The sequence below is a fragment of the Ranitomeya variabilis genome, chromosome 1 (genome assembly GCF_051348905.1).
Source record: "Ranitomeya variabilis isolate aRanVar5 chromosome 1, aRanVar5.hap1, whole genome shotgun sequence".
Classification (NCBI taxonomy): Eukaryota; Metazoa; Chordata; class Amphibia; order Anura; family Dendrobatidae; genus Ranitomeya; species Ranitomeya variabilis.
In genome coordinates this window covers 526,348,490-526,373,181 of record NC_135232.1, presented here as the reverse complement: position 1 = coordinate 526,373,181, position 24,692 = coordinate 526,348,490, and the positions used below count along the sequence as shown (strand labels likewise).

The window sequence follows — 24,692 nt, the reverse complement described above, 5'->3', positions numbered from 1 at the left end:
TCTACAAAATTAAACAACTGAATGAACATCCTCCAAGGCCGGTGATTACATAATTTTTTACCAGGGGTTGTATAACCTGTATGCCCATAGTAATAGGTAAGATAGGTCACATGTGGTGACAGAATCCCTTTAAGGGATTGACACTTATGTAATTCTCTAAATTACGCTATAAAAAGCTCTTCATGTGGAACTTCACTTTAATTAAAACTAAGCCAGGGTCAAGGCTTTCAAAACAAAGTGGCCAATTGTCGATCACACGCTGGAAAAACAAACAACTCTTTAAGTCATAGAGCCAAGTTAATTTGTCATGCTAGTCCTCCGACGCCCACCATATTAGTTGTCAGGCAGCAATATTTTAGCTAACTCGATCCCCATCATAATACACTCACTATTATTATTTACTTAACCCCTTAGTGACAGAGCCAATTTCGTACTTAATGACCAAGCCAATTTTTACAATTCTGACCACTGTCACTTTGTGAGGTTATAACTCTGGAACACTTAAACGGATCCTGCTGATTCTGAGATTGTTTTTTCGTGACATACTGTACTTCATGTTAGTGGTAAAATTTCTTCGATATTACTTGCGTCTATTTATGAAAATAACGGAAATATGACGAAAATTTAAAAATTTTTGCAATTTCCAAACTTTGAATTTTTATGCCCTAAAATCAGAGAGATATGTCACACAATATAGTTAATAAGTAACATTTCCCACATGTCTACTTTACATCAACACAATTTTGGAAATAAATTTTTTTTTGTTAAGAAGTTATAAGGGTTAAAAGTTGACCAGCGATTTCTCATTTTTACAACAAAATTTACAAAACAATTTTTTTTTAGGGACCATCTCATATTTAAAGTCACTTTGAGGGGTGTTCATCTCAGAAAATACCCAAAAGTGACACCATTCTAAAAACTACAACCCTCAAGGTGCTCAAAACCACATTCAAGAATTTTATTAATCCTTTACGTGCTTCACAGGAAGTGAAGCAATGTGGAACGAAAAAATTAACATTTAATTTTTTTTTCCAAACATTTTACTTCACAACCAATTTTTTTTATTTTCACAATAAAAGAGAAAATAAACCACAAAATTTGTTGTGCAATTTCTCCTGAATACGCCGATACCCCATATGCAGGGGTGAACCAATGTTTGGGTGCACGGCAGGGCTTGGAAGAGAAGGAGCGCCGTTAGACCTTTTCAATGCAGAATTGGCTGGAATTGAGATCAGACGCCATGTTGTGTTTAAAGAGCCCCTGATGTGCCTAACCAGTGGAAACACCCCACAAGTTACACCATTTTGGAAACTAGACCCCTTAAGGAACTTATCTAGATGTTTGGTGAGCACTTTGAACCCCCAAGTGCTTCACAGAAGTCTATAACGTAGAGCCATGAAAATAAAAAATCTTATTTTTTCCATAAAAATGATCTTCTTGCCCCCAAAGTTTTATTTTCACAATGGTAACAGGAGAAATCAGACCACCAAAGATGTTGTGCAAATCGTTCTGAGTACACCGATACCCCATATGTGGGGGTAAACCACTGTTTGGGCGCACGGCAGAGCTCGGAAGGGAACGAGCGCCGTTTGACTTTTTCAATGCAGAATTGGCTGGAATTGAGATCGGATGCCATGTTGCGTTTGGAGAGCCTCTGATGTGCCTAAACAGTGGAAACCCCTCACAAGTGACACCATTTTGGAAACTAAACCCCTTAAGGAACTTATCTAGATGTGTGGTGTGCACTTGGAACCCCCAAGTGCTTCACAGAAGTTTATAACGTAGAGTCGTTAAAATAAAAAAATTACATTTTTTCCACAAAAATGATCTTTTCGCCCCCAAATTTTTACTTTCACAAGGATAACAGGAGAAATTAGACCCCAAAAGTTGTTGTACAATTTGTCCTGAGTACGCCGATGCCCCATGTGTGGGGGTAAACCACTGTTTGGGCAAATGGCAGAGCTTGGAAGGGAACAAGCGCCGTTTGACTTTTTCAATGCAGATTTGACTGGAATTGAGATCGGACGCCATGTTGCGTTTGGAGAGCCCCTGATGTGCCTAAACAATGGAAGCCCCCCACAGGTGACACCATTTTGGAAATTAGACCCCTTACCGAACTTATCTAGATGTGTGGTTTGCACTTTGAACCCCCAAGTGCTTCACAGAAGTTTATAACGTAGAGCCGTTAAAATAAAAAATCAAATTTTTTCCACAAAAATGATCTTTTCGCCCCCAAATTTTTATTTTCACAAGGGTAACAGGAGAAATTAGACCCCAAAAGTTGTTGTACAATTTGTCCTGAGTACGCCGATTCCCTATATGTGGGGGTAAACCACTGTTTGGGCGAACGGCAGAGCTTGGAGGTGAAGGAGCGGATGGAATTGAGATTGAACGCCATGTTGTGTTTGGAGAGCCCCTGATGTACCTAAACAGTGGAAACCCCCCACAAGTGACACCATTTTGGAAACTAGACCCCTTAAGGAACTTATCTTTGAACCCCCAAGTGCTACACAGAAGTTTATAACGTTGAGCCGTGAAAATAAAAAATCTTTTTTTTCCTCAAAAATGATTTTTAGCCCACAAGCTTTTACTTTTACAAGGGTAACAGGAGAAATTGGACCCCAAAAGTTGTTGTCCAGTTTCTCCTGAGTGCGCCGATACCCCATATGCGGGCGGGGCAATGTTTGGGCACATAACGGGGCTCGGAAGGGAAGTAGTGACGTTTTAAAATGCAGCCTTTGAAGGAATGGTCTGCGGACGTCATGTTGTGTTTGCAGAGCCCCTGATGTACCTAAACAGTAGAAACCCCCCACAAGTGACTCCATTTTGGAAACTAGACCCCCCAAGAAGCTTATCTACATATGTGGTGAGCACTTTGAATGCCCAAGTGCGTCACAGAAGTTTATAACACAGAACCGTGAAAATAAAAAAATCTTTTTTTTTCCAGAAAAATGATTTTTTTGGCCCTCATTTTTTTTATTTTCCCAAGTGTTTTATATTCCCCAAAAGTTGTCCAATTTGTCCTGAGTACACTGAAGCCCCATATGTGGGGGTAAACTACTGTTTGGGTGCAAGGCAGAGCTCAGAAGGATGGAGCACCATTTGACTTCTTCAACGCAAAATTGGCTGGAAACAATGGTGGAGCCATGTCGTGTTTGGAGACCCTCTAATGTACCTAAACAGTGGAAACCCCCAATTCTAACTCCAACCCTAACCCCAACACACCCCTAACCCTAATCCCAACCCTAACCATAATCCTAATCACAACCCTAACTCCAACACACCCCTTACCCTCATCCCAACCCTAACCATAACTCTAATCACAACCCTAACCCCAACACACTCCTAACTCTAACCCTAATCCTAACCCTAACCCTAATTACAACCATAACCCCAACACACCCCTAACCCTAATCCCAACTCTAACCATAACCCTAATCCCAAATCATAATCCTAATCCCAAACCTAACCTTAATGCCAAACCTAACCCTAATCCCAACCCTTTATTGCGGGCCTTTTTTGCGGGCTGCATTGCCGCAATTTTCACTGTCTGCTGCAATAACGGACCGCAAAAAACTTGCGGATCGCCATTTTCCGGGTTTGCAATACTATGGCAAAAGTATTGGGAAAAAAACGGTGGTCCGCAAAACCGGAAGTCACGGTGCACAGCAAAAACAACCTTCCATTGTTTTTGCGGCCCCATTGAATTACAATGGGTGCCGTGTCCATAAGCTGTGAAAAATATCGAGCAAGCTTGATATTTTTTTCACAGCCATAAACACGGCCATATGACGTACAGCGCTCCGTGGAATTATTGCGGCCCGTCTTTGTGGCCCCATAGAAATCTATTGGGACCGCAAAAACGGGATGCAAAACCACAGTAAGTGTAAAAGAATCCTTACCCTAATCTTAACCCTAACCCTAATTTTAGCTCCAACCCTAACCCTAACTTTAACCCAACTCTAACAATAATGGGAAAATGGAAATAAATATATTTTCTTTATTTTATTATTTTTCCCTAACTAAGGGGGTGATATAATTTTTTTTATTTTGATCACTGTGATAGCTAACTGTGATAACTAAGGGGGTGATATATATTTTTTTTATTTTGATCACTGTGATAGGGTTTATCACAGTGACCAAAATGAACCAATAGGAAAAATCTTCCTATTGTTGCCTATGCCAGCCGATCTCGGCGGGCGCACTGCGCATGCGCCTGCCATTTTTTTCCCTGATCAAGATGGCGGCACCCAATGGAGGTAGCAGGAGGGCCGAGGAGCAGCGGGAGACACTGGTAAGAATGGGGGGATCCAGGACCCTATTTCTCTCTCCTCTGATGTGCAATCACATCAGAGGAGAGAGAAATTAACTGGCACATCTGACTTTTTTTTTGCAGCCGCCGATACACGGTTAGTAGCGGCGATCGCAAAAACCGGGGTCAGTAAAAACCGACCCAAATCATGTTCTCTGGGGTCTCTGCTACCCCCAGCAGCCGAGACCCCAGAGCAAATCCGACTCTCGGGGGCGCTATACACTTTTTCCACAGCACTGTGGTTTAAGTACCCTTAACTACCGCCGTTAAAAGGCGCATCGGAAGTCGTTAAGGGTTTAAACCTATGTACTGCCTTCAATTCACTTACAAAATACTAAATCAGCACTAGCAATTTGTAAGCAAAATAGCAAAAAGTCATAAAGATGTGGAAGGATCTAGCACACGGCAAGTAAAGCAAAAATGTAAGGAACCAGCTTTACATGTTTTTAAGATCGTTTACTGTAGCTAAAGCTGGTTATATCCTTCAGACAGCGGTCACTGTCTCCACTATACACATACATTAAGATACTGCTGGGCACCTCCAACAGTGGCTAAACTACTGTGGTAACAAACGATTGGGCGTCTCAAAATACATAAATCTATTATATGGTCCATTTTGGGAGAGCGCAGTACACTATAGAATCTATAGTGGGCAATTATTTTTGTCTGAGGGACCACAAGAGAGACAGAACTGTTGTGAAGGGTCAACCAATAGTCTGAAATTAATTCTGCTCAATATTAATATGTGCAGTACCCAGCCGCGGCCACTATCAGAAGACGAAGCAGCTCCACAGTTGAGTATTTCTGGCTGCTGAGACCAAGAACAGCTGATCGGCAGGGGTGCTGGGTGTCGGTCCAGACACTGATGACCTATCCTAAGGATAGGTCAATGATTAAGTAGTGGACAACCTCTTTAAGTATACTGACATCCCCTATAAACCATATGAGCCTGCACACAACCCCACTATATACCGCATGAGCCCACAAACAGCCCCCTACATACAGCGTGAGCACACACATAGCCGCTATATACAGTATGAGACCACACACAATGCGCTATATACTGTAAAATCCCCCACATAGCCTCTCTATATGCAGTATGAGCACCCACATAGTATGCTATACACAGTATGAGCCTGCATAGTCTCCTATATACAGCATGAGCCCCCACATAGCCTCTCTATATGCAATATGAGCACCCACATAGTATGCTATACACAGTATGAGCCCACACATAGTCTCCTATATACAGTATGAGTCCCCACATAGCCTCCCTATATGCAATATGAGCACCCACATAGTATGCTATACACAGTATGAGCCCGCACATAGTCTCCTATATACAGTATGAGCCCCCACATAGCCTCTCTATATGAAGTATGAGCACCCACATAGTATGCTATACACAGTATGAGCCCACACATAGTCTCCAATATACAGTATGAGCCCCACATAGCCTCCCTATATGCAATATGAGCACCCACATAGTATGCTATACACAGTATGAGCCCACACATAGTCTCCAATATACAGTATGAGCCCCACATAGCCTCCCTATATGCAGTATGAGCACCCACATAGTCTCCTATATACAGTATGAGCCCCCATATAGTCTCTCTATATACAGTATGAGCCCCCACATAGCCCCTTAAGTACAGTAAAAGCTTCCACTTAGTGTCCTAAATACATCCAAACATCCCATATACTTATGGGAAAAAAAACATAAACTCACCTTGCTCCCATTCCCCTGATGCTCTGCCCTGGTTTTCAGTACACTGACTCTCCGCACAGGAGACATGATGAAGTGATGTCATCGCATCTGCTGTCTCAGTCGTGCACAGTGATTGGTGGAAAAAGGAGCCGACGGCACAGTTCTCCACAAACGTTTTCCCTGCTGTCTGTATCATTAAAATGCATATAGCAGTGACGGGGTAGCGGCAGCGGAAGGACAGACGGCGGACGAGGGCATGGTGCGACCCATGGGCCAGTGTTTTCAGTCCTTTGGCCGCAGTTTATCCAACTCTGCTTTATATAGTTCGCAGATAGAGAAAAAATGTTTGACAACTTTTATCTGATCTGCATGGGACTACATACATGCACTGACTAAAGTTCCAGGGTGGTATGAAATCCAAATAATATCTCATGGCTGAGAGAAAGTTTCTACTCTGCAGGAAGATAATGATTATGTAGTAAATGAAAGAAGTAAGGTTAGTCAGTATTGGCCACACCCCACACAAATAGTGCTGACATGATGTAAGCAAACCAGGGGCAGGCTGGGCATGTGCCCCCTAGGGTTTATGCAAACCTACAAACGTTCTGCTCTTTGCTATACCCCAATGAAACAAGAACAATTGAAATATCTCAACATAACTAATATAACCAGCAGTCTCTCCAAATTCAGCACAAAATGCCACTTCTACCAACTACTGCAGTCTCCGAATTATTCACCCCTTCATGACAAACATCTTTAGTACTTAGTAGAGTGGCATTAGCTGTTATAACCTGCTGCAATAATGATGCATAGCCAACACCAGCTAATGGCAGCATTCTGAAGAAATCGAATCAAAACCGAATTTTCATTGGCAACGATCTCGAGCTCACAAATATTCTTGGGCTGTCAAGAGACTGGACCAAAAAGTTAAGAAGAGATGATTGCCTTGCTATTTTTAGACTGGGGGAGGGGGGGTTAAAATCCATGGCCCCTTACCAGCCTGAGAATACCAACCCTCAGCTGTCAGCTAGAAAGGCTAGTTGTCAAAAATGGGGCGACTCAATGCCGTTTTTTTTAATTATTTATTTAATAATGAAAAAAAACACCATGGGGACTCCTCTATTCTTGACAACCAGCCTTGCTGAAGCTGACAGCTGAGGTTTGCAGGCCCCAGCTGTGAGTTTTGCCTGGCTAGTTATCAAGAATAGAGGGGAACCAACATTGGATTTTTCATTAATTTATTTATTTATAGAGCAGGCCCAGATGATGATTACTCCCATCAGCCGCCGTCTGCTGTCACTGTTATTAGCGGCAGCAGGTGAAGGCTGATGGGAGTAATAGTCCCTTTAGCCGCCGCCTGCTGTCATTGTTATCACTTGAATACAACTCTCATCATTCTCCCGTGCCCCCCACTGATCGCCGGTGCAGAGCAGAGGAGAACGATGAGAGCCATCTTCAGCACCCGGCGCCGGGGAACAACTACGGTAACTGTTCCGCTGCTTCCCAGGTGCCGGTACATGTGGTACTGATGCGGTACATGGGCGCCACATGTGTGCCACAAGTATTACACGCACGGACACTGATATCTCCGGTACCGTTTTTTCCAGTACCGGAAATATCAGAACATGTGAAACCGGCCTTAGTCACTGCATAACCCATCAAATGGCAGTACATTTAGACACCAATCATTTCTCCAATTAGGCAAGTAGGAAACAGTGATGGAAGTAGAAAGAAAATAACCCACGGAAACAAAAACTAAAAAACCAACAAACAGAACCTCATGCCCCACTGACCAAAGCTCAGCGCCTCGATGATTGGATCCATCTGACAAAGGAGAAGGAACAAGTACTCTTAATGGACGCCATTCTCATTTCGAGTGACCTGTCGCTGACTCATTTAATGTGAATACACATAACAAACCCCCTTACTTGTGCCTGCAGTCCAGATATCCACTACTTAGGGATTAAATCATACCAATGTAGAGGGGTGAAATCAACAAATAAGCAGCAGAAGCCACATGTTAAGCAAGCAGATTTTTAAATCCAATGTCGAATTTGCTCTGGAAACTTTGTCCTTGATCCATAAAAGGCTCACTAAAAAGAAACACCTTGTAGGTATCCAGCACAGTGCAATCCTACATAACAGATAAGTGCAGAAAATAAACAGATACTGACAAGACAGAGTTTACATTTTCCTGACTACTCTAAAAGGAATCCATTTCTACACAAGCATTGTTGATAGGGATCAATGGTGCTATATAAATAAATAATAATAATAATAATAAATAGGGTTCTCAGGGTCCACAGCCAATCACTGATAGAAGTCCCAAGGGAAAGGGTGGGAGGAAAATGAACTCATCCTATAAAAACAAGGGAAGGAGATACCACTCCCTACTAGTACAATACTAAGGAAGTTGGGGACAGAGAGATTTAGGAATGTCTGCTTAGGAATGATAACTCTAAGGCTATGTGCTCACGTTGCCGAATAGAAGCAGATTTTTCCTCATCAAAGCCACACACCCTTACGCGTTTTTCATGCGTTTTTGACGCATTTTTCATGCATTTTTTCTAAGCGTTTTTTAAGAGCGTTTGAGCACAAATAAAGTAAGTTGGGACAAAAGAAAAGGCTCCTATGAGGTCATTTCCTAGTCCAACCCTTCTTCTCCATTTTATTTTCTTGTTGGATTCAGGATGCCACAAGTGAAGCCCCAGCGGCGTCTCAGCCAAGAAAATATACATATTTTGCTGCTTACATTACTGAAACACACATAGACACTTACCACATTGATCATGAAAGGGACATCCAACCCCATGCGATCATACCAGTCCATACCAGATCATACCAGCCATCATCCAGTAAAACGAGAATGATCTGGGATTCTCGTCTTCCTGGATTATGGGATGCTCATGGGATGGCATGATGGGATGCCCATAAATAATAATAAGTCACTTGGCACTCAAATGGTTTCTTTCAGATGAAAAAAGTGAACATCCCATTTATTTGTGCATCCAGTTCAAAGATTATTTAAACGTTTTCGGTCAAATCACAAGACCTTCATCAGAAATATCTTTAACAAAACTGAAATACAGACAAAAATCAAATACAGATTAGCGACAATCCTTCATACGATGCACAAAAGAGAATAACGGATTCATGGTGTATGTGATGACGAATACATCCATCACGTGATGCCGAGAAAGTGAACAACCGTGGCGGTCAGAGTAAATCCAGGATGGTGTTCCGTGAGTCGTGAAGGTATCTGAATCAAAGGCTGACGCTGTGAACAATTTTCTTCATGGTCCAACACACCTGTATAATTTTCTGCAGACGCTCCAGGTGCGCTTTCCATCCCGGGTTGCCTAGGCTCATATACCTCATTGTCCTATGCTTCCAGGTATTGTCCGGTTTTTCTCATTTCACTCCTGTTTATTAACTTATGTTCGTATTATAGTTTAGCCATATTTAGATGGTACACAGCGCTTGTCCGGTTTTTCTCATCTTACCCCTGTTTATTGACTCATGTCCGTATTATAGTTTAGCCATAGTTAGGTGGTACACAGCGCTTTATCCAGACTCATAGGAGTGACTGGACAGCTGGCTCTGGCTCGGTGGTTAAAAATAGGCATATTTCTCTTATTTTTCTGCCCTTTTTCTACCTCTTCTGAACCTGTTCTAGTTTGGTCTTTTATGTTCACATTCTCCAGTATCCATGGTATTTGCATCAGGGGATGTAAGAGATACCTGTTTTTTGGCTCTCTATAAGCATCCGGGGCTCACACATGTTTTACAGTGCTACTTATGGACACGGTATTAACCTATATATCACATCTTTATTATAGGTCGCTATTAGGTACCTTTGTGTACAGCACGGTACTCCAGCACCCGGATCACTATTGTACCCAGTATCCTTCAGGCCATATTGGCCACGGCCACATCAGGAGTCCTTCTATAGGGCTCAAGCTATTTGTCACCATGTTTTGTCTTTCTCTAGCCGTTTTTTCCTTACCAATTGTTCACAGCGTCAGCCTTTGATTCAGATACCTTCACGACTCACGGAACACCATCCTGGATTTACTCTGACCGCCACGGTTGTTCACTTTCTCGGCATCACGTGATGGATGTATTCGTCATCACATACACCATGAATCCGTTATTCTCTTTTGTGCATCGTATGAAGGATTGTCGCTAATCTGTATTTGATTTTTGTCTGTATTTCAGTTTTGTTAAAGATATTTCTGATGAAGGTCTTGTGATTTGACCGAAAACGTTTAAATAATCTTTGAACTGGATGCACAAATAAATGGGATGTTCACTTTTTTCATCTGAAAGAAACCATTTGAGTGCCAAGTGACTTATTATTATTGGATTGACGGGCTGGAAACCTGACTTGGGCACCACACAGGATCCTTGAGTGCCGTGTGTTTTGTCTTTATCTGGGATGCCCATAAAGTCACTTTCTATTTGCTGCAGTTTTTGATTTACAAAACCGCAGCAAATGCGCTTGAAACCCGCAAACATTTTTAATATTTGCGAATTTCAAGCGTTCCAATACAAGTATACGGCGGCGGAATCGCCGCGATTCCGCAAAATAAATGAACATGCTGCATATTTTATTGCGATTCGATTCCATTGCGGAAAAATACACAGCATGGGCACCGCAATTGCGGAATGTAATTAAAATTAATGGGATGCGTTTTGTTAGCGTTTTTTTAAGCGTTTGCACACAGGAAAAACGCGGCGGAAATGCTAAAAAAACACAACGTGGGCACACAGCCTTAAGCAGTGCTAAGTTGGACATGCGCATGACAGCTATCTCTCCTGACTCTCCTATATCCATGAGCACTCAATTTGACCAAGAATTCATATGCTTTCAATGATGAGAGAGGAGATAGACCCTGCCAGGCTTCAGTGACAAAAACAAAAGAATCAGCTATTTAAATTCCACATGCCCGATCCTTCTCTCCCCCAACATCTTATTTTTGGGCACGTTAGGTTGTAGGCCAGTCCTGACAAAATTTGAGGGTACGCATGATTTTCATATAGTGTATCTTTGGGGCCTTTAGATGAAAAAGTCTTAAATTATGCCAAAATCATCAGGCCATATGCACACGTTCAGTATTTTTCGCGTTTTTTTTTGCGTTTTTTCGCTATAAAAACGCGGAAAAAACGCAAAAAAAACGCTTACATATGCCTACTATTATTTACAGTGTATTCCGCATTTCTTGTGCAAATGTTGCATTTTTTTCCGCAAAAAAATCGCATCGCGGAAAAAAAAGCAACATGTTCATTAAATTTGCGGAATTGCGGGGATTCCACACACCTAGGAATGCATTGATCTGCTTACTTTCCGCATGTGGCTGTGCACACCATGCGGGAAGTAAGCAGATCATGTGCGGTTGGTACCCAGGGTGGAGGAGAGGAGACTCTCCTCCACGGACTGGGCACCATATAATTGGTAAAAAAAAGAATTAAAATAAAAAATAGTGATATACTCACCTTCGATGGCCCCCGGAGTCTTCCCGCCTCAGTGGTGCATGCTGCCGCTTCCGTTCCTATAGATGGTGTGTGTGAAGGACCTGCGATGACGTCACGGTCTTGTGATTGGTCGCGTGACCGCTCATGTGACCGCTCACGTGACCGCGACGTCATGGAAGGTCCTGCACACACACGCCATCTATAGGAACGGACGCCGCTGAGGAGATCGGCTGTCTGCAGAGGGTGAGTATAACCATTTTTTTTTTTTTTTTATTATTTTTAACATGATATCTTTTTACTATTGATGCTGCATAAGCAGCATCTATAGTAAAAAGTTGGTCACACTTGTCAAACACTATGTTTGACAAGTGTGACCAACCTGTCAGTCAGTTTTCCAAGCGATGCTACAGATCGCTTGGAAAACTTTAGCATTCTGCAAGCTAATTACGCTTGCAAAATGCTTAAAAAAACGCGAAAAAAACGGGAAAAAAACGCAAAAAAATGCGGATTTCTTGCAGAAAATTTCCGGTTTTCTTCAGGAAATTTCTGCAAGAAATCCTGACGTGTGCACATACCCTCAAAGTGGTGTAGGAGTCCGTACTCACTCAGCTGCGGTTGTGATAGTCACAGCAAGCGGTATTGTTGAGATGTCAAGGCAAGTTTATTAAGAACTGCATAAACAGCTCTGGATAACAAACCAACGGCCTTTTCCAGCACAAAAGAAAAGCAAACAGAAAAATAAACAGTCCATAAATACTGCGTCTGCTCGCTCAAGTCAATGTCTTTAGCACACACACACACACTGAAGGTCTCACACCTCCAGCCACAGACACTGAATGAGACATCTGGCCTCCATTTTATTTGCCTCTATTATGACCGCTTGTAGAACCCGGTACTGGAATGGCTCAAATAAATCTCTCAGCACTATACATGCTGGAGCATACTTCCAAGCTCACATCACCGCAGCTAATTGCCACAATGACACATATCTCCCCTCAAGGACTCGTCCTGTGGCCATCTTACAATGGTTAACGCTGTATGATGAATTTGCTGCATCATTTTACTGTCAAGTCTATGAGTACAATACATATTAGTTGGCTTACTTTGTGCTAAAAATTGGTGCCAAGATATTGTCATCACCGTCCCCATTAGGACTCAGAATCTAAATTCCCTATCAGTTTGTCTATGGAGTGTGGGAAGAAACCGGAGTGCCCGGAGGAAACCCACACAAACCACTGGGAGAACATACAAATTCCTTGCAGATGTTGTCCTTGGTGGAATATGAGCCCAAGAACACAGCGGTGCAACGCATTAAAAATGAATAATAATAATACCCCTTTTCCAACAGACCACATGCCTTTCCAGCAAAACCACTCCCCTTTGCAGACATGCAACTCATGAAAACTCTTTTTTTTTGGTGCATTGAACTTAACACTGTACGGTACCATACAAGCTGGAATGTGTCACCAGTACCTGTGACCAGTAAAAAGGTCGTTTTGACGATGCGGTGACCAGCGTAGGACGCAGCTTGTAGCAATTTATTTTTTTCCGCATCATCAAAACGATGCATGCGGACGCATCCGCATACAGCGGCATGACCTGCGTACCTAATGTTAAAGATAGGTACGCAGGCCGCATGCTGAAGTAGGCGGAGCTAGCGGCGGAGGTGCGGCCGAGGGCGGGGCTTCACAGAGGAAGTCCGCAGCCCTCCGCAGCTCCTCAAAACGCTAGTGTGAAACTAGCCTTATTACTGAGATATATAATAGCTGGTGCTTTTTAGAATACTAAAATGAGCTAGAGGCAGTCACAGACATTGGGCTGCAAGTTCTCCTGTAATGACAGGACAGTTCTCCATGGAACTTTATGAGCACCAACTGTCATCTCCTATCTCAGTAATGGGAAAGTCTGTATTCAGTGAATACAGATTTATCTATGAATTGAGAATTCTGACAATACATCTTGGGCAAGTCCTGGACAAGAAAGAAACTGGTATTAAGATATATTACAATGTTGCTTATTTTGAAGTGAACTATTGAGTCAGGAAAAGGAAAATTAAAGTGACTGCTACTGTTCCAGGATATGTTACTTACATATGACGTAACGTTACGTAATGTTTGCAACTTATATTTCCTGGAAGAAAAAATTATAAAAATCATTAGTTTTTCCTGTGGGATTATTAGACCATCCATAATTCTAAGGTGGGCTGTACACAATAGATAGTTGTCAGCAATGGTTTGGCCGAATGTTCGTCTGGCAGCTATCTCTCCCTACACCTCAATAAAGAGAGAGCTGCTGACAGACTTTTCTGGCCATGGCTTGTCTCCTGAGAACAAAAGGATCAGAAGTCTAAATTCAACTGCATTAACGGAAATTCAACTGCATTACTGCACCTGTTCACACTTAGTCTATGTTTGGATGTGACGGTCAGTTTTTTGAAATGTATTATTTAGCCTTCTGACCGAGCACTCCGCCTCCTAGTCACAGGTGTTTTGATTGCAGCGGGTCCAGTACCCCTCCACAGAGAGAGAGAATGTTAGTCTCATAAGAGGTTTTCACAGGTACCCATTCACATGGAGACGTTTATTCTCAGCGAGGAAGGAAAGCATAGGACCTGGTATAGGAGAGTGTTGTGAATTCTGTTTGTGGGCTCCCTCTGGTGGCTACTGGTGGTACTGGTTGACTTCTGTCTTCTATCTCCAGTGCACCTGTTCCCATCAGGAAATGGGAGTTTTCTATATAGTCTGGCTTCTCACTCATTTACTTGCCGGCTATCAATGTTACCAGAGCTCCTCTGTTACTTGCTACCTGCTCCAAGTCTGCTGAGTCAGATAAGTTTGATCATTTGTACCTTTTGTCCAGCGTGCATTCATATTAATCTTGCTGCTGGAAGCTCTAGTGAACTGAAATGACCACTCCGGTGTCATGAGTTGATACCGGAGTTTAAAGTCATTTCAGGATGGTATTTTGTAGGGTTTTGAGTTGACCGTGAAGTCCACTTTTGTATTTTCTGCTATCTAGTTAGTGGGCCTCTCTTTGCTGAACCTGTATTCATACTGCGTATGTGTTTTCTTCTTAACTAACCGTCATTATATGTTGGGGGCTACTATTACTTTGGGGTTTTCTCTGGAGGCAAGCCAGGTCTGTGTTTCCTCTATTAGGGGTAGCTAGATCTCCGGCTGGTGCGAGACGTCTAGGGATAAAACGCAGGTACGTTCCCCGGCCACTGGTAGTTGTGCGTTAGGTTCAGCATCGCGGTCAGCTTAGATTCCATCTTCCTAGAGCTAGTCCTGTTTTTGCCCATGTCCCTGCCATTGGGAATCATGACAGTATAGCCGGCCGCAAAAGTGTTAAGTATTGGCTGAAGAAGGAGAGAAAAGAAGTCTCTGACACCTTTTTTTTTTTTTTTTTACTCTGAAGTCTGTTTAGCCATAATTGCAGTCTGCTTCTTTCCCCTCCTCTTAATCCCTGAATGGCTCAGATCTCAGCTGCTGAGAAATGGATATCCAGAGTTTAGCTTCAAATCTGAATAATCTTGCTTCTAAGGTTCAAAATATACAAGATTTCGTCATACATGCTCCTATGTCTGAACCTAAAATTCCTATACCAGAGTTTTTTTCTGGAGATAGGTCTCGTTTTTTGAATTTTAAGCACAATTGTAAATTGTATCTTTCTCTGAGACCTCACTCCGCTGGAAACCCTGCTCAGCAGGTTAAGATTGTTATTTCCTTGCTGCGGGGTGACCCCCAGAATTGGGCATTTGCATTGGCGCCAGGGGATCCTGCGTTGCTCAATGTGGATGCGTTTTTTCTGGCGCTGGGGTTGCTCTATGAGGAACCGAATTTGGAGATTCAAGCTGAAAAGGCCTTGATAGCCCTCTCTCAAGTGCATGATGAAGCTGAAATATATTGTCAAAAGTTTCGTAAATGGTCTGTGCTTACTCAGTGGAATGAGTGCGCCCTGGCGGCGAATTTCAGAGAGGGTCTCTCTGACGCCGTTAAAGGTGTCATGGTGGGGTTTCCTACGCCCACAGGTCTGAATGAGTCCATGACAATGGCTATTCAGATTGACCGGCGTTTGCGGGAGCGCAAACCTGTGCACCATTTGGCGGTGTCTTCTGAGCAGGCACCGGAGAATATGCAATGTGATAGAATTCTGTCCAGAAGTGAACGGCAGAATTATAGGCGTAAAAATGGGTTGTGTTTCTATTGTGGCGATTCTGCTCATGTTATATCAGCATGCTCTAAACGCACTAAAAGGGTTGATAAGTCTTTTGCAGTTAGCAACTTGCAGTCTAAGTTTCTTTTGTCTGTAACTTTGATTTGTTCGTTATCATCTATTAATGTGAATGCCTATGTGGACTCTGGCGCCGCCTTGAGTCTTATGGATTGGTCCTTTGCCAGGCGCTGTGGGTTTAGTCTAGAGTCTCTGGAAGTCCCTATTCCTTTGAAGGGTATCGACTCCACACCATTGGCTAGGAATAAACCTCAATACTGGACACAAGTGACTATGTGTATGACTCCAGACCATCAGGAGGTGATTCGATTCCTTGTGTTGCATAATTTGCATGATGTCTTAGTGCTTGGATTGCCATGGTTACAAACTCACAACCCAGTTCTTGACTGGAAAACAATGTCCGTATTAAGCTGGGGATGTCAGGGGGTTCATGGGGGAATACCTTTGGTTGCCATTGCTTCATCTACTCCCTCTGAGGTTCCGGCATTTTTGTCTGACTATTGTGATGTTTTTGAGGAGCCTAAACTTAGTTCACTCCCTCCTCACAGGGATTGCGATTGTGCTATAGATTTGATTCCTGGCAGCAAATTTCCTAAAGGTCGTTTGTTCAATCTGTCTGTGCCAGAGCATGCTGCTATGCGAGAGTATATTAAGGAGTCCTTGGAAAAGGGACATATTCGTTCATCCTCATCCCCTTTAGGAGCAGGTTTTTTTTTCGTGGGTAAAAAGGATGGTTCCCTGAGGCCTTGTATTGATTATCGGCTGTTGAATAAGATTACAGTCAAATATCAGTATCCTTTGCCACTGTTGACTGATTTGTTTGCTCGTATTAAGGGGGCAAGGTGGTTCTCTAAGATTGACCTTCGGGGTGCGTATAATTTGGTGCGGATTAAGCAGGGAGATGAGTGGAAAACTGCATTTAATACGCCCGAGGGCCATTTTGAGTATCTGGTAATGCCTTTTGGTCTTTCTAATGCCCCTTCAGTCTTTCAGTCCTTTATGCACAATATTTTCCGTGAATATCTGGATAAATTTATGATTGTGTATCTGGATGATATTTTGATTTTTTCCGATGACTGGGAGTCGCATGTTCAACAGGTCAGGAAGGTTTTTCAGGTTTTGCGGGCCAATTCTTTGTTTGTAAAGGGTTCAAAGTGTATTTTTGGGGTTCAGAAGATCTCTTTTTTGGGGTATATTTTTTCCCCTTCTTCTATTGAGATGGATCCTGTCAAGGTTCGGGCTATTTGTGATTGGACACAACCGACTTCCCTTAAGAGCCTTCAGAAATTCTTGGGCTTTGCTAATTTCTATCGTCGATTTATAACTGGTTTTTCAAGTGTTGTTAAGCCTCTAACAGATTTGACTAAGAAGGGTGCTGATGTTTCCAATTGGTCCTCGGCGGCTGTGGAGGCCTTTCGGGAGCTTAAGCGCCGCTTTTCTTCTGCTCCTGTGTTGCGCCAACCTGATGTTTCACTTCCTTTTCAGGTCGAAGTTGATGCTTCAGAGATCGGAGCAGGGGCGGTTTTGTCGCAGAGAAGTTCTGATTGCTCGGTGATAAGACCATGTGCGTTCTTTTCTCGAAAATTTTCGCCCGCCGAGCGAAATTATGATGTTGGTAATCGGGAACTTTTGGCTATGAAGTGGGCCTTTGAGGAGTGGCGTCATTGGCTTGAGGGTGCTACGCATCAGGTGGTGGTCTTGACTGATCACAAGAATCTGATTTACCTTGAGTCAGCCAGGCGTCTGAATCCTAGACAGGCGCGCTGGTCGTTGTTTTTCTCCCGGTTTCATTTTGTGGTCTCATATCTACCAGGTTCAAAAAATGTGAAGGCAGATGCCCTTTCTAGGAGTTTTGAGCCTGACTCCCCTGGTGATTCTGAGCCTACGGGTATCCTTAAGGATGGGGTGATATTGTCTGCTGTCTCTCCAGACTTGCGACGTGCTTTGCAGGAGTTTCAAGTGGATAGGCCTGATCGTTGTCCGCCTGGGAGACTGTTTGTTCCAGATGAGTGGACTAGTAGAGTCATCTTGGAAGTTCATTCTTCTGTGTTGGCAGGCCACCCTGGAATCTTTGGTACCAGAGATTTGGTGGCCAGGTCCTTCTGGTGGCCTTCCCTGTCTCGGGATGTGTGTACTTTTGTACAGTCTTGTGATGTTTGTGCTCGGGCCAAGCCTTGTTGTTCTCGGGCTAGTGGATTGTTGTTGCCCTTGCCTATTCCGAAGAGGCCTTGGACGCACATCTCTATGGACTTTATTTTGGATCTCCCGGTTTCTCAGAAAATGACCGTCATCTGGGTGGTGTGTGACCGTTTTTCTAAAATGGTTCATTTGGTACCCTTGCCCAAGTTGCCTTCTTCATCGGAGTTGGTTCCTCTATTTTTTCAGAATGTGGTTCGTCTACATGGTATCCCGGAAAACATCGTTTCTGACAGGGGATCCCAATTTGTGTCTAGATTTTGGCGGGCGTTCTGTGCCAGGATGGGCATTGATTTGTCTTTTTCGTCTGCTTTCCATCCTCAGACGAATGGCCAGACAGAGCGTACTAATCAGACCTTGGAGACTTATTTGAGGTGTTTTGTGTCTGCTGATCAGGATGACTGGGTCGCCTTTTTGCCGCTGGCGGAGTTTGCCCTTAATAATCGGGCTAGTTCTGCCACTCTGGTTTCTCCTTTCTTCTGCAATTCGGGGTTTCACCCTCGTTTTTCATCTGGTCAGGTGGAATCTTCGGATTGTCCTGGAGTGGACACTATGGTGGATAGATTGCACCAGATTTGGAGTCATGTGGTGGACAACTTGAAGTTGTCCCAGGAGAAGACTCAACAGTTTGCTAATCGTCATCGTCGTGCTGGTAATCGTCTTCGCGTTGGGGACTTGGTGTTGTTATCTTCTCGTTTTGTCCCTATGAAGGTCTCTTCTCCTAAGTTTAAACCTCGGTTCATAGGTCCTTATAAGATTTTGGAGATTCTTAATCCTGTATCGTTTCGTTTGGACCTACCGGCATCTTTCACTATTCATAATGTCTTCCATCGGTCTTTGTTGCGGAGGTACGAGATACCGGTTGTTCCTTCTGTTGAGCCTCCTGCTCCTGTGTTGGTGCAGGGTGAATTGGAGTATGTTGTGGAGAAGATTTTGGACTCTCGCATTTCCAGACGGAGACTTCAATATTTGGTTAAATGGAAGGGATACGGTCAGGAGGATAATTCTTGGGTGACTGCCTCTGATGTTCATGCCTCTGATTTGGTTCGCGCCTTTCATAGGGCTCGTCCAGATCGCCCTGGTGGTTCTCATGAGGGTTCGGTGCCCCCTCCTCAAGGGGGGGGTACTGTTGTGAATTCTGTTTGTGGGCTCCCTCTGGTGGCTACTGGTGGTACTGGTTGACTTCTGTCTTCTATCTCCAGTGCACCTGTTCCCATCAGGAAATGGGAGTTTTCTATATAGTCTGGCTTCTCACTCATTTACTTGCCGGCTATCAATGTTACCAGAGCTCCTCTGTTACTTGCTACCTGCTCCAAGTCTGCTGAGTCAGATAAGTTTGATCATTTGTACCTTTTGTCCAGCGTGCATTCATATTAATCTTGCTGCTGGAAGCTCTAGTGAACTGAACTGACCACTCCGGTGTCATGAGTTGATACCGGAGTTTAAAGTCATTTCAGGATGGTATTTTGTAGGGTTTTGAGTTGACCGCGAAGTCCACTTTTGTATTTTCTGCTATCTAGTTAGTGGGCCTCTCTTTGCTGAACCTGTATTCATACTGCGTATGTGTTTTCTTCTTAACTAACCGTCATTATATGTTGGGGGCTACTATTACTTTGGGGTTTTCTCTGGAGGCAAGCCAGGTCTGTGTTTCCTCTATTAGGGGTAGCTAGATCTCCGGCTGGTGCGAGACGTCTAGGGATAAAACGCAGGTACGTTCCCCGGCCACTGGTAGTTGTGCATTAGGTTCAGCATCGCGGTCAGCTTAGATTCCATCTTCCTAGAGCTAGTCCTGTTTTTGCCCATGTCCCTGCCATTGGGAATCATGACAGGAGAGATGCCGTAAAGTGGCTACCAGGTACACATAAAATTGGCATTTTTTATGCGCTAAACGCTCTCATTTTTCATATTTCTAGTGCAGTAATGCAGTTGAATTTCCGTGTTTCATGTTTGCATGTTTTAGCGCTGTAGTGTGCTGCCTTATTTGCTTGACTGTATAGGAGTTGGTGACTCTAAGGTTCAGCACCTGTTCACACTTAGTCTATGTTTGGATGTGACGGTCAGTTTTTTGAAATGTATGAGGCAGGCCTCACACTAGCGAGTTTTACGGACGTATGAGCGCATAAACTACGTCCGTAAAATACGCATAACACACGGCCCAATGATTCCCTATGTCCCCGCTCCTATCAGCCGTATTTTACTGATCCGTATTATACGGTCTTGTATGGCCGTACAAAATCGCAGCATGCTGCGTTTGTCACCGTATTGCGCAAAAAAATCGCCAATGAAAGTCTATGGGGGCGAGAAAAATACAGATTACACACGGACCAGCAGTGTGACCTGCGAGAAATACGCACCGGTGTTAGAGAGAAAAGCCGGTAATTCAATTGCCGGCTTTTCATTTCTCCTTCCCAAACCCGACAGGATATGAGACATGGTTTACATACAGTAAACCATCTCATATCCCTTTTTTTTTTTGCATGTTCCACACTACTAATGTTAGTAGTGTGTATGTGCAAAATTTAGTCGCTGTAGCTTGTAAAATAAAGGGTTAATTCGCGGAAAAAATTGGCGTGGGCTCCCGCGCAATTTTCTCCGCCAGAGTGGTAAAGCCAGTGCCTGAGGGCAGATATTAATAGCCTAGAGAGGGTCCATGGTTATTGCCCCCCCCCCCGGCTACAAACATCTGCCTCCAGCCACCCCAGAAAAGGCACATCTGGAAGATGCGCCTATTCTGGCACTTGGCCACTCTCTTCCCACTCCCGTGTAGCGGTGGGATATGGGGTAATGAAGGGTTAATGTCACCTTGCTATTGTAAGGTGACATTAAGCCAGATTAATAATGGAGAGGCGTCAATTATGACACCTATCCATTATTAATCCAATAGTACTAAATGGTTAATAAAACACACACACATGATTACAAAGTATTTTAATGAAATAAAGACACATGTTGTTGTAATATTTATTAGACTCTTAATCCACCTGAAGACCATCGTCCTGAAACAAAGTAAAAAAAACAAACAACAATATTCCATACCTTCCGTCGTTATGTCCCACGATGTAAATCCATCTGAAGGGGTTAAATCATTTTACAGCCAGGAGCTGTGCTAATGCACTCGCTCGTGCCTGTAAACCCCCGGGTACTGAAAGGAAAGCTGCGTGATCTGTAGTTACCTTGAGTTGCAGTGATGCGCCCTCTGCTGGATGTCCTCATGAACTGGAGCCTTGGAAAAGTTCCCACGCTCGAGTTCATATGAGGATATCCAGCAGAGGGCGCCTCACCGCAACTCAAGGTAACTACAGATCACCCTTTATTTTACAAGCTACAGCGACTAAATTTTGCACATACACACTACTAACATTAGTAGTGTGGAACATGCAAAAAAAAAAGGGATATGAGATGGTTTACTGTATGTAAACCATGTCTCATATCCTGTCGGGTTTGGGAAGGAGAAATGAAAAGCCGGCAATTGAATTACCGGCTTTTCACATATATCGCGCTGAATTAAATATAAATACAGAATATACAGGTCCTTCTCAAAAAATTAGCATATAGTGTTAAATTTCATTATTTACCATAGTGTAATGATTACAATTAAACTTTCATATATTATAGATTCATTATCCACCAACTGAAATTTGTCAGGTCTTTTATTGTTTTAATACTGATGATTTTGGCATACAACTCCTGATAACCCAAAACTCCTTTAATGTTACAGCATATAACACAGCATTGCCCATCATCGAATGTATCTGACCTTATAATGGGACATTTTCCAGTATCAACCTGTAATATACCTTGGTTGTAAACTTACATGGTGTTTTTGCAGTGCCCCAGAGTCCTGGTCGTTGCAGTACTGATGATCCGCGGCTAAGGGGGGTGTTGGTACGTCTGATGGCACTGAAGGAGTTCACCTGACCAGGTATCACAGACACCAATACACTTCACAGTCTGGCCTCCAGGGGGAGCTAAGGGTGCTATGTATTAGGCCACTCCTCACAATCTGGTAAAACTGGGGGTTAGATAGGAAGTTAGACAGAAAGCTGACTGGGTTGGAACCAGGCAACATCCTGTGGCAGAGGGTGTTGCAGGGGAAGATTCAGGGGGGTCCCTGTCAGGGGTGGGATCCTGACAGAGGCCTAGCGAACAGAAAGAACGTTACGGGACCGCGCCTGCACTTCATTGCGGCAGTACCCCAAGAAAGGACAAGAAGCGAGGTATAATGTGAAGAGTGAGAAACGAGATCAACGCAACAAGGAGAAACACCAGTAGGAGTCGTGCTGTAAGACGAGGCAACATCCTACTGAGGCGCGTAGCCGGTGGCCGGAAACGCCGAGGAAGTATTGAGCTCCAGGCCTTACTTCAAACCTACGGCAGGACAGTCAGTTATAGGCGGGCTGTCTCACCCAAATCACCTAAGCAGACATAGGGGGCAACAGTTGGAGAGGGGCGACTCTAGTGTCCCGGAAGACCTCCATGCTTACCCGTCATACGGGTGCGTCCTAGCCATATCATCTGGGGGGGACGAAGAAGAACATCAGAAGCAGTTGTGAGGGAACTTCAGAAACAGACACAACAGTTGTGAGGACTATCCCGTGGTGCTAAGCAGGGAAGGACTACAACACACAAGCGCTAGAAGGTAGGCACAGATTTCCACCTGCAAAGGGAACTCTGGAGGTGCCATCGGACCGGCCGGTCTTAGAAAGCCCTGTTAACCGTATTCCGGATTGAGGATCCAGAAGCCTTCAGTAAAGAGGTAAAGAGACTGCAACCTGGGGTCCTCGTTATTCATCGCGACTTGCACCACACCACAACATCATCACTCTCCACTTTCACTGGACGCCCCTCAGCAGGGTCACGGACCGGGTCTAGCCACCGTGACAACCTCAGAACTGAGACAGAGAGGCCCGGTACCGGGTACCCCTCGGCCCTGCGGCAGTGGGGGCGCTCTAACTTGGCATCACGAACAGGATCTACTTAAGCCTGAAGAGTCAGGTCATGTGTGCCTTGGAACTGTGATTTATTGTGCTTGGACTGTGAGTTGTTACAAAGACTGTGTATTGCCACTTGCCGCCAAAACCACCGCCATTACAGCGCTGAGGAGAGCGTAGGAGGAGAAGAGGGGCGTGGAGTGGGCGCAGCTAAACTGAAGGGCGCGAAAAGCAATGGCCGCCTGTTATGGTTTCCAATGGCAAGGAAACATCAGAAGCATAGAATAAACGGACAAGCTCTCGGGTGATGGAAACTAGAGCTGACCGCGATGCTAAACCTACACACCACACTAGAAGTAGCCAGGGGGCATTCCTGCGTTGTCTCTAGATGCCGCGCGCCAGCCGGAGAACTAACTACCCCTGGTAGAAGAAAACACAGTCCTGGCTTGCCTCCAGAGAATGTCCCCACAGGAGATAGCAGCCCCCCACATATAATAACGGTGAGAGCAGATGAAAAGACACACGTAGTATGAAAGCAGATTTAGCACAGAGAGGCCCGCTAACTAAATAGCAGAAAGATACAACAGAGGACTTCGCGGTCAGCTGCAAAACCCTTCAAAACACCATCCTGAAATTACCTTAACTCATGTGACAACTCATGCCACTGGAGTGGTAATTTCAGCCCAACAAGAGCTTCCAGCTGCAGAGATTCACATAAGTGCAAACTGGACAAAACATACAAAAATAGACTTAAGGACTAAAGTGTCCAACTTAGCTGAGCAGAAAACTGGGAGCAGGAACATGCAACAGAATCACTCTGGATACATTGATGGCCAGCATTAGAATGACTGAGGAGAAAGGTTAAATAGGATACTCCCACATCCTGATAGGAACAGGTGAACTGAGAAGGCAAAGCTTGCAGGACACCAGTACCACAAGAGACCACCGGGGGAGCCCACGAACCGAATCACAACAGTACCCCCCCCTTAAGGAGGGGGCACCGAACCCTCACAAGAACCACCAGGGCGATCTGGATGAGCCCTATGAAAGGCACGGACCAAATCAGAAGCATGAACATCAGAAGCTGTAACCCAAGAATTATCCTCTTGACCGTAGCCCTTCCATTTCACCAGATATTGAAGTCTCCGTCTGGAAACACGGGAGTCCAAGATTTTCTCCACCACGTACTCCAATTCACCCTCAACCAGCACAGGAGCAGGAGGCTCAACAGAAGGCACAAGTGGTACCTCATACCTCCGCAATAATGACCGATGGAAGACATTATGGATAGCAAAGGATGCTGGGAGGTCCAAACGAAAAGACACAGGGTTAAGAATTTCCAAAATCTTATAAGGACCGATGAACCGAGGCTTAAACTTAGGAGAAGAGACCCTCATAGGGACAAAACGGGAGGACAACCACACCAAGTCCCCAACACGAAGACGAGGACCAACACGACGATGGCGATTAGCAAAACGTTGAGTCTTCTCCTGGGACAACTCCAAATTGTCCACCACCTGCCCCCAAATACGATGCAACCTATCCACCATGGTATCCACTCCAGGACAATCCGAAGACTCCACCTGACCAGATGAAAAACGAGGATGGAACCCTGAATTGCAAAAGAAAGGGGAGACCAAAGTGGCAGAACTGGCCCGATTATTAAGGGCAAACTCAGCCAACGGCAAAAAGGAGACCCAGTCATCCTGATCAGCAGACACGAAACACCTCAAATAAGTCTCCAAGGTCTGATTAGTACGTTCCGTCTGGCCATTTGTCTGGGGATGAAATGCAGACGAAAAAGACAAATCAATGCCCATCCTGGCACAAAACG

General features: G+C 44.2%; 1 protein-coding gene and 1 long non-coding RNA gene across 5 annotated transcripts in view; one reads left to right on the top strand and one right to left on the bottom strand.

Annotated features, from left to right (window-relative positions):
* Window positions 1-24,692, bottom strand: part of PALM (paralemmin) — a 383,754-nt gene that overhangs the window by 179,451 nt on the left and 179,611 nt on the right. The window lies entirely within an intron of this gene.
* On the top strand, window positions 9,323-10,358 carry LOC143798857 (uncharacterized). The gene is made up of 3 exons (XR_013220530.1): window positions 9,323-9,417; window positions 9,863-9,925; window positions 10,043-10,358. It is a non-coding gene; the product is annotated as an uncharacterized LOC143798857 (long non-coding RNA).